Here is a 16448-nt window from a genome sequence, read left to right as displayed (position 1 = left end):
TTAAATAAACTTTCAAGAATTATCTCTCTCTACATTTGTGCACTATGCATTTACATTTTAGATGTATACTTTTTTCTTAAATCATAACTTGACCGTTCACTTTCCCTTCATCTCGTAAACAAAAAAAGAGATAAAAGTCAAATAGATCACAACAAAATGAATTTTTTAGAGTTTAAGTATGGAAAATTTTTAAAACAATAACAAATGTAAACAATGAAATTTTATTCACACACCACAGATGATCACAAAAGTTTTGTTATCCAAGTTTAGGAAATTCCACTAGTTCAACTCTAATAGGTTGGAATTTTATAAGAAAGAGATTTTTCTGCACATGTTTCAAAAATGGTTATGCATGCTTGAAACATGTTAAAGATGCAAATGACTAATGGATGAAAACTTTTTAAAGAGAATAATAAACGCTCATTAAATTCTCAAGTGAACGTGCGGTGGGATATTTACCCAAGTCAAACAAGCCATTGATTTGCCCATTTAAAAAAAGTTGACCTAACGATCGTAGATGATTGTAAAGTGATTTATCATGCATAACGGGCTATATTTTTGTAAGGACTTATGGATTGGGAATCAACAATCAGATAAAAATCCCCCGCCTCCCCCTTTTCCTGATGATTGCAAAACCTAATATATGAAAACAAAAAAGAGATTACAATCCCTAAAAATTACAGACACTCTTTGGATTTATCTCTCTCTACATTTATGCATTGTGCATTTCAATTTTAGAAGTACACTTCTTTGTTAAATCAAAACATGAGTTTTCACTTTCCCTTCTTCTCTTAAATAAAAAAGTGATAAAAGGACAAAAGATCACAACAATTTGAAAATTTTAGAGTTTTTGTACGGAAACACTTTAAAACAATAACAAATGTATGGAAACAAAATTTATTCACACACCATAGATGAACACAAAATTTTTGTTATCCATGGTTGGGTAATTCCACTAGTTCAACCCTAATTTCTTGGAATTTTATTAGAAAGACATTTTTCTACACATGTTTTAAAAATGGATATGCATGCTTGAAACATGTTAAAGATGCAAATGACCTATGGATCCAAACCTTTTAAAAAGAATCACAAATGCCCATTACATTCTCAAGTGAACGTGTAGTGGGATATTTACTTCAGTCAAACAAAACATTATTTTTCCCATTTACAAAAAGCTGACCAAATGATCATAGATCATTGTAAAGTGATTTATCATGTGTAACAGGCTATATTTTTGTAAGGAATAACTTATGGATAGGGAGTCTACACTGAGTTAAAAATCCCCCACCTCCCCCTTTTCTAGACGATTGCAAAACCTAATATGTAAAAACAAAAGAGAGATTACAATCCCTAAAAATTAAAGACACATTTTGGATTTATCTCTTTCGACATTTGTGCACTGTGCATTTCCATTTTAGATGGATACTTTTTTATTAAATCAAAAACTTGAGTTTTCTGTTTCTCTTCATCTCGTAAACAAAAAAAGAGATAAAAGGCAAATAGATCACAACAAAATGAAAATTTTAAAGTTTATGTTTGGAAAAAATTTTAAAAAATAAAAAATGTAAGAAAAGAAAATTTATTCACACACCACAGATGAACACAAAAGTTTTGTTATCCAAATTTTGGAAATTCCACTAGTTCAACCCTAATAGCTTGGAATTTTATAAGAAAGAGATTTTTATACACATGTTTTAAAAATGGATATGCATGCTTGAAACATGTTAAAGATGCAAATCACCTATGGATTCAATCCTGTTAAAGAGAATAACGAATGCTCATTAAATTTTCAAGTGAACGTGTAGTGGGATATTTACCCGATTCAAACAAGTCATGGTTTTGCCCATTTAAAAAAAGGTGACCTAACGATCATAGATGATTGTAAAGTGATTTATCATGCATAACGGGTTATATTTTTATAAGGAATGACTTATGGATTGGGAGTCAACACTGAGTTAAAAATCCCCCGCCTCCCCTTTTTCCCGATGATTGCAAAACTTAATATATAAAAACTAAAAAGAGTTTACAATCCCTAAAAATTACAGTCAATTTTTGGAATTATCTTTCTGTACATTTGTGCACTGTGCATTTCCATTTTACATGTTTACTTTTTTCTTAAATCAAAACTTGAGTTTTCACTTTCCATTTATCTGGTAAGCAAAAAATGAGATAAAATAGAAATAGATCACAACAAAATGAAAATTTAAGAGTTTATGTACGGAATTTTTTTTAAAAAATAACATATGTAAGCAAAGAAATTTTTTTCACACAACACAGACGAACACAAAAGTTTTGTTTTCCAAGTTTGGAAAATTCTCCTAGTCCAAACCTAATAGCTTGGAATTTTATAATAAAGATATTTTTCTACACATGTTTTAAAAATGGATATGCACGGTTGAAACAAGTTAATGAAGCAAATAACCTACGGATCCAAACTTTTTAAAGAGAATAACAAACGCTCATTAAATTCTCAAGTGAACGTGCGGTGGGATATTTACCTTAGTCAAACAAGCCATTTTTTTGCCTTTTTACAAAAAGTTGACCTAATGATGATAAATGATTGTAAAGTGATTTATCATTCGTAATGGGCTATATGTTTGTAAGGAATGCTTATGGATTGGGAGTTAATACTCAATTAAAAATCCCCCGTCTCCCCTTCTTCCTGACGATTGCAAAACTTAATATATAAAAACTAAAAAGAGTTTACAATTCCCAAAAATTACAGACACCTTTTGGAATTATCTCTCTCTACATTTGTGCATTGTGCATTTCCATTTTAGATGTATACTTTTTTCTTAAATCAAAACTTGAGATTTAACTTTCTATTCATCTCGTAAACAAAAAAAAAAAGAGACAAAAGGCAAATAGATCACAACAAAATGAAAATTTTAGAGTTTATGTATAGAAAAAAATTAAAACAATAAAAAATGTAAGCGAAGAAAAATTTATTCACACACCACAGATGAACACAAAAGTTTTGTTATCCAAGTTTGGGCAATTCCACTTGTTCAACCCTAATAGCTTGGAATTTTATGAAAACCAGATATTTCTACACATGTTTTGAAAATGGATACGCATGCTTGAAACATGTTAAAGATGCAAATGACCTATGGATCCAAACCTTTTAAAGAGAATAAAAAATGCTCATTAAATTCTCAAGTCAATGTGCGGTGGGATATTTACCTGAGTCAAACCAGCCGTTATTTTGCCCATGTACAAAAAGCTAATGTACCGATCACAAAAGATTGTAAAGTGATTTATCATGTGTAACGGGCTATATTTTTGCAAGGAATGACTTATGGATTGGGAGTCAACACTCAGTTAAAAATCCCTAGCCTCTCCCTTTTCCCGATGAATGCAAAACCTAATATATAAAATAAAAAAAGAGTTTACAATCCCTAAAAATTACAGACACTTTTTGGAATTATCTCTCTCTACATTTGTGCATTGTGCATTTCCATTTTAGATGGTACTTTTTTCTTAATTCAAAAACTTGAGTTTTCACTTTCTCTTCATCTCTTAAACAAAAAAATAGATAAAAGGCAAATAGATCCCAAAAAGAAAAAAAATTTAGAGTTTATGTATGGAAAACATTTACTACAATAATAAATGTAAGCAAAGAAAATTTATTCACACAGCACAGATGAACATAAAAGTTTTGTTATCCAAATTTGGGAAATTCCACTAGTTCAACCCTAATAGCTTGGAATTTTATAAGAAAGAGATTTTTATACACATGTTTTAAAAATGGTCATGCATAATTGAAACCTGTTAAAGATGCAAATGACCTATGGATCCAATCCTTTTAAAGAGAAAAATAAATGCTCATTAAATTCTCAAGTGAACGTGCGGTGGGATATTTATCCGAGTCAAACATGCCATTATTTTGACCATTTACAAAAACTTGACCTAACAATCATAGATGATTGTAAAGTGACTTATCATGCGTAAATGGTATATTTTTGTAAGGAATGACTTATGGATTGGTGTCAACACTCAGTTAAAAATCCCCCGCCTCCCCCTTTTCCCGATGATTGCAAAACCTAATATATAAAAACATAAAAGAGTTTACAATCCCTAAAACTTACAGACACTTTTTGGAATTATCTCTCTCTACATTTGTGTACTGTGCATTTCCATTTTAGATGTATACTTTTTTCTTAAATCAAAACTTGAGTTTTCACTTTCACTTCATCTCGTAAACAAAAAAAGAGATAAAAAGAAAAATGATCAGAACAAAAAGAAAATTTTAGAGTTTATGTATGGAAAAAATTTAAAACAATAACAAATGTAAGAAAAGAAAATTTATTCACACACCAAAGATGAACACAAAAGTTTTCTTATCCAAGTTTGGGAAATTCCACTAGTTCAACACTAATAGCTAGGTATTTTATAAGAACAAGATTTTTCTACTCCAGTTTTAAAAATGGATATGCATGCTTGAAACATATTAAAGATGTGAATGACCTATGGATCCTATAATTTTAAAGAGAATAACAAACGCACATTAAGGAATTAATTTTGCCTATTTAGAAAAAGCTGAACTAACGATTAAAGATGATTGTAAAGTGATTTATCATGTGTAGCGGGCTATATTTTGTTAAGGAATTACTTATGGATTGGGAATCTTCACTCAGTTAAAAATCCCCCGCCTCCCCCTTATCCCGACGATTGCAAAACCTAATATATAAAAACTAAACAGAGTTTACAATCCCTAAAAATTACAAACACTTTTTGAAATTATCTCTCTCTACATTTGTACATTGTGCATTTGCATTTTAGATGTATACTTTTTTCTTAAATCAAAACTTGAGTTTTCACTTTTCCTTCATCTCGTAAACAAAAAAAAAAAGATAAAAGGCAAACAGATCACAACAAAATTAAAATTTTAGAGTTTATGTATGGGAAAATTTTAAAACAATAATAAATGTTGCGAAAGAAAATTTATTTACACACCGCAGATGAACACAAAAGTTTTGTTATCCATGTTTGGGAAATTCCACTAGTTCAACCCTAATAGCTTGGAATTTTATAAGAAAAAGATTTTTCTACACATGTTTTAAAAATGGATATGCATGCTTGAAACATGTTAGAGATGCAAATGACATAAGGATCCAAACTTTTTAAAAAGAATAAAAAACGCTCATTAAATCCTCAAGTGAACGTGTAGTGGGATATTTACTCGAGTCAAACAAGCCATTATTTTGCCCATTTACAAAAAGCTGACTTAATGTTCATAGATGATTAAAAAGTGATTTATCATGCGTAACGGGCTATATTTTTGTCAGGAATAACTTATGGATTGGGATTCAACACTCAATTTAAAATCCCCTGCTTTCCCCTTTTCCTAATGATTGAAAAATAAAATATATATAAACTAAAAAGAGTTTACAATCTCTAAAAATTACTGACATTTTTTGGAATTATTGCTCTCTCAATTTTTAAACTGTGCATTTCCATTTCAGATGTATTCTTTTTACTAAAATCAAAACTTGAGTCTTTACTTTCCCTCCATCTTGTAAACAAAAAAAGAGATAAAACGCAAAGAGATCACGAAAAAATGAAATTTTTAGAGTTTACATTGAAATTTTTTTTAAAAATAACAAATGTAAGTGAAAAACATTTATTCACACACCACAAAAAACACAAAAGTTTTGTTATTCAAGTTTGGGAAATTCCACTAGTTCAACCCTAATAGCTTGGAATGTTATAAGAAATAGATTTTTCTACACATTTTTTAAAAGTGGATATGCATGCTTGAAACATGTTAAAGATTTGAAAGACATATGGATCTTCATCTTTTAAAGAAAATACCAAACGCTCATTAAATTCTCAAGTGAACATGCGCTGGGATATTTACCCAAGTCAAACAAGCCAATATTTTGCCATTTACAAAAAGGTGACCAAGCGTTTATAGATGATTGTAAAGTTATTTATCATGTGTAATGGGCTATATATTTGTAAGGAATTAGTTATGAATTGGGAGTCAACATTCAGTTAAAAATCCCCTGCCTCTCCCTTTTCCCGATGATTGCAAAACATAATATATAAAAACTAAAGAGAGTTTAGAATCCCTAAAAAATACAAACACTTTTGGGAATTATCTATCTCTACATTTGTGCACTGTGCATTTCCATTTTAGATGTATACTTTTTTCTTAAATCGAAACTTGAGTTTTTACTTTCCCTTCATCTCGAATACAAAAAAGAGATAAAACGCAAACAGATCACAACAAAACTATAATTTTAGAGTTTATGTATGGAAAAAATTTTAAACAATAACATATGTAAGAAAATAAAATTTATTCACACATAACAGATGAACACAAAAGTTTTTTTTTCTAAGTTTTGGAAATTCCACTAGTTCACCCCTAATAGCTTGGATTTTATAAGACAGAGATTTTTCTACCCATGTTTTAAAAATGGTTATGCATGTTTTTAACATGTTAAAGATGCAAATGACCTATGGATCCAAACTTTTTAAAGATAATAACAAATACTCATTAAATTCTCAAGTCAACGTGCGGTGGGATATTTACTTGAGTCAAACCAGCCATTATTTTGCCCATGTAAAAAAAGCTAACCTAATGATGATAAATGATTGTAAAGTGATTTATCATGTGTAACGGGCTATTTTTTTGTAAGGAATTACTTATGGATTGGGTGTCAACACTAAGTTAAGAATCCCCCGCCTCCCCCTTTTCCAAATGATTGCAAAACCTAATATATAAAAACTAAATAGAGTGTATAATCCCTAAAAATTACATACACTTTTTGGAATTATATCTCTCTACATTTGTGCACTATGCATTTCCATTTTAGAAGTATAATTTTTTCTTAAATCAAAATTTGAGCTTTCCCTTTTCCTTCACCTCGTAAAAAAAAAAAAAGGGATAAAAGTCAAATAGATCACAACAAAATGAATATTTTAGAGTTTAAGTATGGAAAAAATTTAAAACAATAACAAATGTAAGCCAAGAAAATTTATTCACACACTAAAGATGAACACAAAAGTTTTGTTATCCAAGTTTAGGAAATTCCACTAGTTCAACCCTAATAGCTTGGAATTTTATAAGAAAAAGATTTTTCTACACATGTTTTAAAAATGGATATGCAAGCTTGAAACATGTTAAAGATGCAAATGACCTATGACTACAAACCTTTTAAAGAGAATAACAACGCTCATTAAATTCTCAAGTGAATGTGCGTTGGGATATTTACCCGAGTTAAACAAGCCATTGATTTGCCCATTTGAAAAAAGTTGACCTAACGATCATAGATGATTGTAAAGTGATTTATCATGCATAACGAGCTATATTTTTGTAAGTAATGACTTATGCATTGGGAGTCAACACTCAGGTAAAAATCCCCCGCCTCCCACTTTTCCCAAGGATTGCAAAACCTATTATATAAAAACTAAAAAGAGTTTACACTCCCTAAAAATTACAGACACTTTTTGGAATTATCTCTCCTTACATTTGTGCAATGTGCATTTCCATTGTAGATATATACCTTTTTCTTAAATCAAAACTTGAGTTTTCACTTTCCCTTCATCTTGAAAACAAAAAAGAGATAAAAGGCAAATAGATCAGAACAAAATTAAAATTTTAGAGTTTTTCTATGGAAAAAATTTAAAACAATAACAAATGCATGGAAACAAAATTTATTCACACACCACAGATGAACTCAAAAGTTTTGTTATCTAAGTTTGGGTAATTCCTCTAGTTCAAACCTAATTTTTTGGAATTTTATAAGAAAGAGATTTTTCAAAACATGTTTTAAAATTAGATATGCATGCTTGAAACATGTTAAAGATGCAAATGACCTATGGATCCAAACATTTTAAAGAGAATCACAAATGCACATTAAATTCTCAAGTGAACGTGTAGTGGGATATTTACCTGAGTCAAACGAGCCATTATTATTCCCATTTACAAAAAGCTGACCAAATGATAATAGATGATTGTAATGTGATTTATAATGTGTAACAGGCTATATTTTTTAAAGGAATGACTTATGGGTTGGGAGTCAATACTCAGTTAAACATCCCCCGTCTCCCCCTTTTCCCGACGTTTGCAAATCCTAATATATAAAAACAAAAAAAAGTTTATAATCCCTAAAAATTACAGACACTTTTTTGAATTATCTCTCTCAACATTTGTGCATAGTGCATTTCCATTTTAGATGGATATTTTTTTCTTAATTCAAAAACTTGAGTTTTCACTTTCTCTTCAAGTTCAACACTAATAGTTGGGATTTTATAAGAAGAAGATTTTTCTACTCCAGTTTTAAAAACGGATATGCATGCTTGAAAAATGTTAAAGATGCAAATGACCTATGAATCCAAACCTTTTAAAGAGAATAACAAACGCTCATTAAACTCTCAAGTGAACGTGCAGTGGGATATTTACCCAAGTCAAACAAACCATTATGTTGCCTAATTACAAAAAACTGACATAACGATCATAGATGATTGTAAAGTGATTTATCATGCGTAAAGGGCTATATTTTTGTCAGGAACTACTTATCGATTGGGACTCTACACTCCGTTAAAAATCTCATGCCTCCCCATTTTTCCAATGATTGCAAAACCTAATATATAAAAACTAAACAGAGTTTACAATCCCTAAAAATTATAGAAACTTTTTGGAATTATCTCTCTATACATTTGAGCACTATGCATTTGCCTTTTTTATGTATACTTTTTTCTTAAATAAAAACTTGATTTTTCCATTTCCCTTAATCTTGTAAACAAAAAGAGAGAGAGAAAGAAAAAAGATTAGAAAAAAAAGAAAATTTTAGAGTTTATGTATGGAAAAATTTTAAAACAATAACAAATGCAAGCAAATAAAATTTATTCACTCACCACAGATGAACACAAAAGTTTGTTATCCAAGTTTTGGAAATTCCACAAGTTCAACACTAATAGTTGGGATTTTATAAGAACAAGATTTTTCTATTCCAGTTTTAAAAATGGATATGCATGCTTGAAACATGTTAAAGATGCAAATGACCTATGGATCCAAACCTTTTAAAGAGAATAACAAACTCTCATTAAATTCTCAAGTGAACATGCGGTGGGATATTTACCCGAGACAAACAAACCATTATTTTGCCCATTTACAAAAAGATGACATAACGATCATAGATCATTGTAAAGTGATTTATCATGTGTAAAGAGCTATATTTTTGTAAGGAACTACTTATCGATTGGTAGTCTACACTCAGTTAAAAACCCCCCGCCTCCCCATTTTCCCGAAGATTGAAAAACCTAATATATAAAGACTAAACAGAGTTTACAATCCCTCAAAATTACAGACACTTTTTGGAATTATCTCTTTGTACATTTGAGCGCTGTGCATTTGTATTTTAGATGTATACTTTTTTTCTTAAGTAAAAACTTGAGTTTTCACTTTCCTTTCATCTTGTAAACAAAAAAAAAAAGATAAAAGGCAAACATATCGCAACAAAATTAAAATTTTAGAGTTTATGTATGGAAAAAATTTAAAACAATAACAAATGTATGGAAATAAAATTTATTCACACACCACAGATGAACACAAAAGTTTTGTTATCCATGTTTTGGAAATTCCACTAGTTCAACCCCAATAGCTTGGAATTTTGTAAGTAAGAGATTTTTCTACACATGTTTTAAAAATGGATATGCAAGCTTGAAACATGGTAAAGATGCAAATGACCTATGGATCCAAACCTTTTAAGGAGAATAAAAAATGCTCATTATATTCTCAAGTGAACGTGTTGTGGGATATTTATTCGAGTAAAACAAGTCATTATTTTGCCCATTTACAAAAAGCTGACTTAATGATCAAAGATGATTTTCAAGTGATTTATCATGCGTAACAGGCTATATTTTTTTAAGGATTGACTTATGGTTTGGGAGTCAACACTCAGGTAAAAATCCCTCGCCTCCCCCTTTTCCCGACGATTGCAGAGAATAATATTTAAAAACTAAAAAGAGTTTACAATCCCTAAAAATTACTGACACTTTTTTGAATTATCTCTTTCTACATTGTTGCACTGTGCATTTCAATTTTAGTTGTATATTTTTTTCTAAAATCAAAACTTGAGTTTTAACTTTCCCTACATCTCGTAAACAAAAAAAAGAGATAAAAGGCAAAGAGATCACAAAAAAGTGAAAATTTTAGAGTTTAGGTATGGAAAAAATTATAAACAATAACAAATGTAAGGAAAGAAAATTTATTCACACACCATAGATAAACACAAAATTTTTGTTATCCATGTTCGGGAAATTCCACTAGTTCAACCCTAATAGCTATGAATGTTATAAGAAATAGATTTTTCTATACAAGTTTTAAAAATGGATATGCATGCTTGAAACATTATAAAGATGCAAATGACCTATGGATCCAAACCTTTTGAAGAAAATAACAAACGCTCATTAAATTCTCAAGTAAACGTGTGGTGGGATATTTACCCGAGTCAAACAAACCATAGATTTGCCCATTTACAAAAAACAAACCTAACGATCATAGATAATTGTAAAGTGATATATCAAGCATAACGGGCTATTATTTTGTAAGGAATTACTTATGGATTGGGAGTCTGCACTCAGTTAAAAATTCTCCGTTTCCCCATTTTCCCGACGATTGTAAAATCTAATATATAAAAAATAAAAAAAGTTTACAATCCCTAAAAAATGTAGACACTTTCTGGAATTATCTGTCTGTACATTTGTGCATTGAGCATTTGCATTTTAGATGTATACTTTTTTCTTAAATCAAAACTTGAGTTTTCACTTTCCCTTCAACATGTTAACAAAAAAAAAAAAAAAGGCAAATAGAACACAACAAAATTTAAATATTAGAGTTTATGTATGAAAAAATTTAAAACAATAAGAAATGTTAGGATAGAAAATTTCTTCACATACCACAGATGAACACAAAAGTTTTGTTATCCAAGTTTGGGAAATTCCACTAGTTCAACCCTAATATCTTGGAATTTTATAAGAAAGAGATTTTTCTACACATGTTTTAAAAATGGATAAGCATGCTTGAAACATGTTAAAGATGAAAATGACCTATGGATCCAATCCTTTTAAAGAGAATAACAAACGCTCATTAAATTCTCAAGTGAACGTGCGGTGGGATATTTACCCTAGTCAAACAAACCATTATTTTGCCCATTTGCAAAAACTTGACCTAACGATCATAGATGATTGTAAAGTGATTTATCATGCGTAAAGAGCTATATTTTTGTAATGAATGACTTATGGATTGGGTGCCAACACTCAGTTAAAAATCCCCCTCCTTCGCCTTTTCCCGATGTTTGCATGCTTGAAACAAGCTTAAAAATTCCCCTCCTTCCCCTTTGCCCGAGGGATATGCATGCTTGAAACATGTAAAAGATGTACATGACCTATGGATCCAAACCTTTTAAAGAGAATAAAAAATGGTCATTAAATTCTCAAATGAACGTGCGGTGGGAAATTTACTAGAGTCAAAGAAGCCATTATGTTGCCCATATAAAAAAATTTGACCAAACGATCATAGATGATTGTAAAGTGATTTATCATGCGTAAAGGGCTATATTTTTGTAACAAATGACTTATGGATTGGGTGTCAACACTCAGTTAAAAAGCCTCCTCCTTCCCCTTTTCCCGACGATTGCTAAACCTACTATATAAAAACTAAAAAGAGTTTACAATCCCTCAAAATTACTGACACTTTTTGGAATTATCTCTCTCAACGTTTGTCCATTGTGCATTTCCATTTTAGATGTATACTTGTTTCTTAAATCAAAACTTGAGTTTTCACTTTCCCTTCATCTCGTAAACAAAAGAAGAGATAAAAGGCAAATACAACACAACAAAACGAAAGTTTTAGAGTTTATGTATGGAAAAAATTTAAAACCATAACAAATGTAAGAAAAGAAAATTTATTCACACAACACAGCTGAAGACAAAAGTTTTGTTATCCAAGTTTTGGAAATACCACTAGTTCAACCCGAATTGCTTGGAATTTTATAAGGAAGAGATTTTTCTGCACATGTTTTAATACTGGATATGCATGCATGAAACATATTAAATATGCAAATCACCTGTGGATCCAAACCTTTTAAAGAGAATAGCAAACACTCATTAAATTCTCAAGTGAACGTGCAATGGGATTTTTACCCAAGTCAAACAAGGCATTGTTTTGCCCATTTACAAAAAGCTGACCTAACGATCATATTTGATTGTAAAGTGATTTATCATGCGTAACGGGATATATTTTTGTAAGGAATGACTTATAGATTAGGAGTCAACACTAAGTTAAAAATCCCCCGCCTCTCCCTTTTTCCGACGATTGCAAAACCTAATATATAAAAACTAAAAAGAGTTTACTATCCCTAAAAATTACAGACACTTTTTGGAATTATCTCCCTCTACATTTGTGCACTGTGCATTTTCCATTTTTGATGTATATATTTTTCTTAAATAAAAACTTGAGTTTTCACTTTCCTTTCATCTTGAAAAAAAAGAAGAGATAAAAGGCAAATAGATCACAACAAAATGAAAATTTTAGAGTTTATGAGTGGAAAAAATTTAAAACATTAACAAATGTAAGCAAAGAAAATTTATTCACACGCCACAAAGGAACACAAAAGTTTTGTTATCCAAGTTTGGGAAATTCCTCTAGTTCAACCCTAACAGCTTGGAATTTTACAAGAAATAGATTTTTCTACACATGTTTTAAAAATGGATATGGATGCTAGAAATGTGTTAAAGATGAAAATGACCCATGGATCCAAACCTTTTAGAGAGAATAGAAAACGCTCATTAAATTCTCAAGTGAACGTGCGGTGGGATATTTACCCGAGTCAAACAAGTCATTGTTTTGCCCATTTAAAAAAAGTTGACCTAACGATCTTAGATGATTGTAAAGTGTTTTATCATGCGTAATCGGCTATATTTTTTGTAAGGAATGACTAATGGATTGGGAGTCAACACTCAGTTAAAAATTCCCCTCCAGCCCCTTTTCCCGATGATTGCAAAACCTAATATGTAAAAACTAAAAAGGGTTTACAATCCCAAAATATTACAAACACTTTTTGGAATTGTCTCTCTCTACATTTGTGCACTATTCATTTCCATTTTAGATGGATACTTTTCACTTAAATCAAAAACTTGAGTTTTCACTTTCTTTTCACCTCATAATCAAAAAAAGAGATAAAAGGCAAATAGATCACAACAAAATGAAAATTTTAGAGTTTATGTATGGAAAAAATTTAAAACAATAACAAATGTAAGCAATGAAAATTTATTCACACACCACAGATGAACACAAAAGTTTTTTTATCCAAGTTTTGGAAATTCCACTAGTTCAACCCTAATATCTTGGAATTTTTATAAGAAAGAGATTTTTCTACACATGTTTTAAAAATGGATATGCATGCTTGAAACATGTTAAAGATGCGAAGGACCTATGGATCCAAAGCTTTTCAAGAGAATAACAAACGCTCATTAAATTCTCAAGTGAACTTGTGTTGGGAATTTACATGAGTCAAAGAAGACATTATTTTGCCCATTTACATAAAGCTGACCTAACGATCATAGATGATTTTAAAGTGATTTATCATGCGTAACAGGCTATATTTTGGTAAGGAATGACTTTTGGATTGAGAGTCAACACTCAATTAAAAATCTCTTGCCTACATTTGTGCACTGTGCATTTGCCATTTTAGATGTATACTTTTTTGTTAAATCAAAACTTGAGTTTTCATTTTCCCTTCATCTTGTAAAAAAAATGAGATAAAAGGCAAATAGATTACAAAAAAGTGAATTTTTTTGAGTGTATGTGTGGAAAACATTTAAAACATTAACAAATGTAAGCAACAAAAATTTATTCACACATCACAAATGAACACAAAATTTTTGTTATCCAAGTTTGGGAAATTCCCCTAGTTTTATCGTAATAGCTTGGAATTTTAAAAGAAAAAGATTTTTCAATACTTTTTTTAAAATTGGAAATGCTTGCTTCAAACATGTTAAAGATGCAAATGACCTATGGATCCAAACCTTTTAAAGTGAATAACAAGCACTCATCAAATTCTCAAGTGAACTTGCAGTGGGATATTTACTCGAGTCAAACAAACCATTGTTTTGCCCATTTACAAAAAGTTGACCTAACGATCATAGATGATTGTAAAAAGATTTATCATGCATAACGGGCCATTTTTTTGTAAGGAATTACTTATGGATTGGGAGTCAACACTCAGTTAAAAATCCCCTGCCTCCCCCTTTACCAGATGACTACAAAACCTAATATGTAAAAACTAAAAAGAGTTTACAATCCCCAAAAATTACAGACACTTTTTGGAATAATCTATCTCTAAATTTGTGCACTATGCATTTCCATTTTAGATATATACTTTTTTCTTAAATCAAAATTTGAGTTTTCACTTTCCCTTCATCTCGCAAACTAAAAAGAGATAAAAGGAAAATAGATCACAACAAAATGAAAATTTTAGAGTTTATGTATGGGAAAAATTTAAAACAATAACAAATGTATGCAAAGAAAATTTATTCTCACACCACATTTGTTATCCAAGTGTTAGAAATTCTACTAGTTTAACCCTAATAGCATGGAATTTTATAAGAAAGAGATTTTTCTACACATGTTTTAAAAATGGATATGCAAGCTTGAAACGTGTTAAAGATGCAAATTTCCTATGGATCCAACCCTTTTAAAGAGAATAACAAATGCTAATTAAATTCTCAAGTGAACATGTGGTAGGATATTTACCCGAGTCAAACGAGTAATTGTTTTGCCCAATAACATAAAATTGACCTAACAATCATATATGATTGTAAAGTGATTTATCATGTGTAATAGGCTATATTTTTGTAAGGAATGACTTATGGATTGGGAGTCAACACTCAGTTAAAAATCCCCCGCCTTCCCCTTTTCCCGACAGTTGCAAAACCTCATATATAAAAACTAAAAAAAGTACAATCCCAAAAAATTATAGAATTTTTTTGGAATTATCTCTCTCTACATTTGTGCACTGTGCATTTCCACTTTAGATGATTACTTTTTTTAAATAAAAACTTGAGTTTTCACTTTCCTTTCATCTCGGAAAAAAAGAAGAGTTAAAAGGCAAATAGATCACAACAAAAAGAAAATTTTAGAGTTTATGAAAGGAAAAAATTTAAAAATATAACAAATGTAAGCAAAGAAAATTAATTTACACTCCACTAATACACACAAAAGTTTTGTTATCCAAGTTTGGGAAATTCCACTAACACAACCCTAATAGCTTGAAATTTTATAAGAAAATTTTTTTTCTACACATGTTTTAAAAATGGATATGCATGCTAGAAATGTGTTAAAGATGCAAATGACCTATGGATCCAAAGCTTTTAAAGAGAATAAAAAACACAAATTAAATTCTCAAGTGAACTTGAGGTGGGATATTTACCCGAGTCGAACAGTCATTGTTTTGCCCATTTACAAAAAGCTGACCTAACGATCATATAAGATTGAAAAGTGTTTTATCATGCGTAACGGGCTATATTTTTGTAAGGAATTACTTATGGATTGGGAGTCAACACTCAGTTAAAAATTCCCCACCTCCCACTTTTTCCTGACAATTGCAAAACCTAATGTATAAAAACTAAAAAGAGTTTACAATCCCTAAAATTTACAAACACATTTTTGGAATTATCTCTCTCTACATTGTATCACTGTGCATTTCCATTTTAGATGTATACCTTTTTCTTAAATCAAAACATGACCTTTCACTTTCCCTTCAACTTGTAAAAAAAGAAGAGATAAAAGGCAAATAGATAACAACAAAATGAAAAGTTTAGAGTTTATATATGGAAAAAATTTAAAACGATAACAACTGTAAGAAAAGAAAATTTATTCACACACCATAGATGAACACAAAAGTTTTGTTATCCAAGTTTGGGAAATTCCACTAGTACAACCCTAATACCTTGGAATTTTATAAGAGAAAGATTTTTCTACACATGTTTTTAAAATATGCATGCTTGAAACATGTTAAAGATGCAAATAACCTATGGATCCAAACCTTTTAAAGAGAACAACAAACGCTCATTAAATTGTCAAGTGAGCATGCTGTGCGATATTTACCCGAGTCAAACAAGCCATTATTGTGCCCATTTACAAAAAGTTGACCTAACGATCATAGATGATTGTAAAGTAATTTACAATGCGTAACTGGCTATATTTTTGAAAGGAATGACTTCTGGATTGGGAGACAACACTCAGTTAAAAATCCTCCGCCTCCCCCTTTTCCCGACGACTGCAAAACCTAATATATAAAAACTAAAAAGAATTTATAATCCATAAAAATTACACACACTTTTTGTAATTATCTCTCTCTACATTTGTGCACTGTGCATTTCCATTTTAGATGTATATTTTCATCTTAAATAAAAAACTTGTGTTTTCACTATCCCTT

The sequence above is a fragment of the Aristolochia californica genome, unplaced genomic scaffold, assembly GCF_029961685.1.
Source record: "Aristolochia californica isolate CCGP_79_NKW_82.1479 unplaced genomic scaffold, dmAriCali1.0.hap1 SCAF_11, whole genome shotgun sequence".
Lineage (NCBI taxonomy): Eukaryota > Viridiplantae > Streptophyta > Magnoliopsida > Piperales > Aristolochiaceae > Aristolochia > Aristolochia californica.
Note: the sequence above shows the minus strand (reverse complement) of the source record.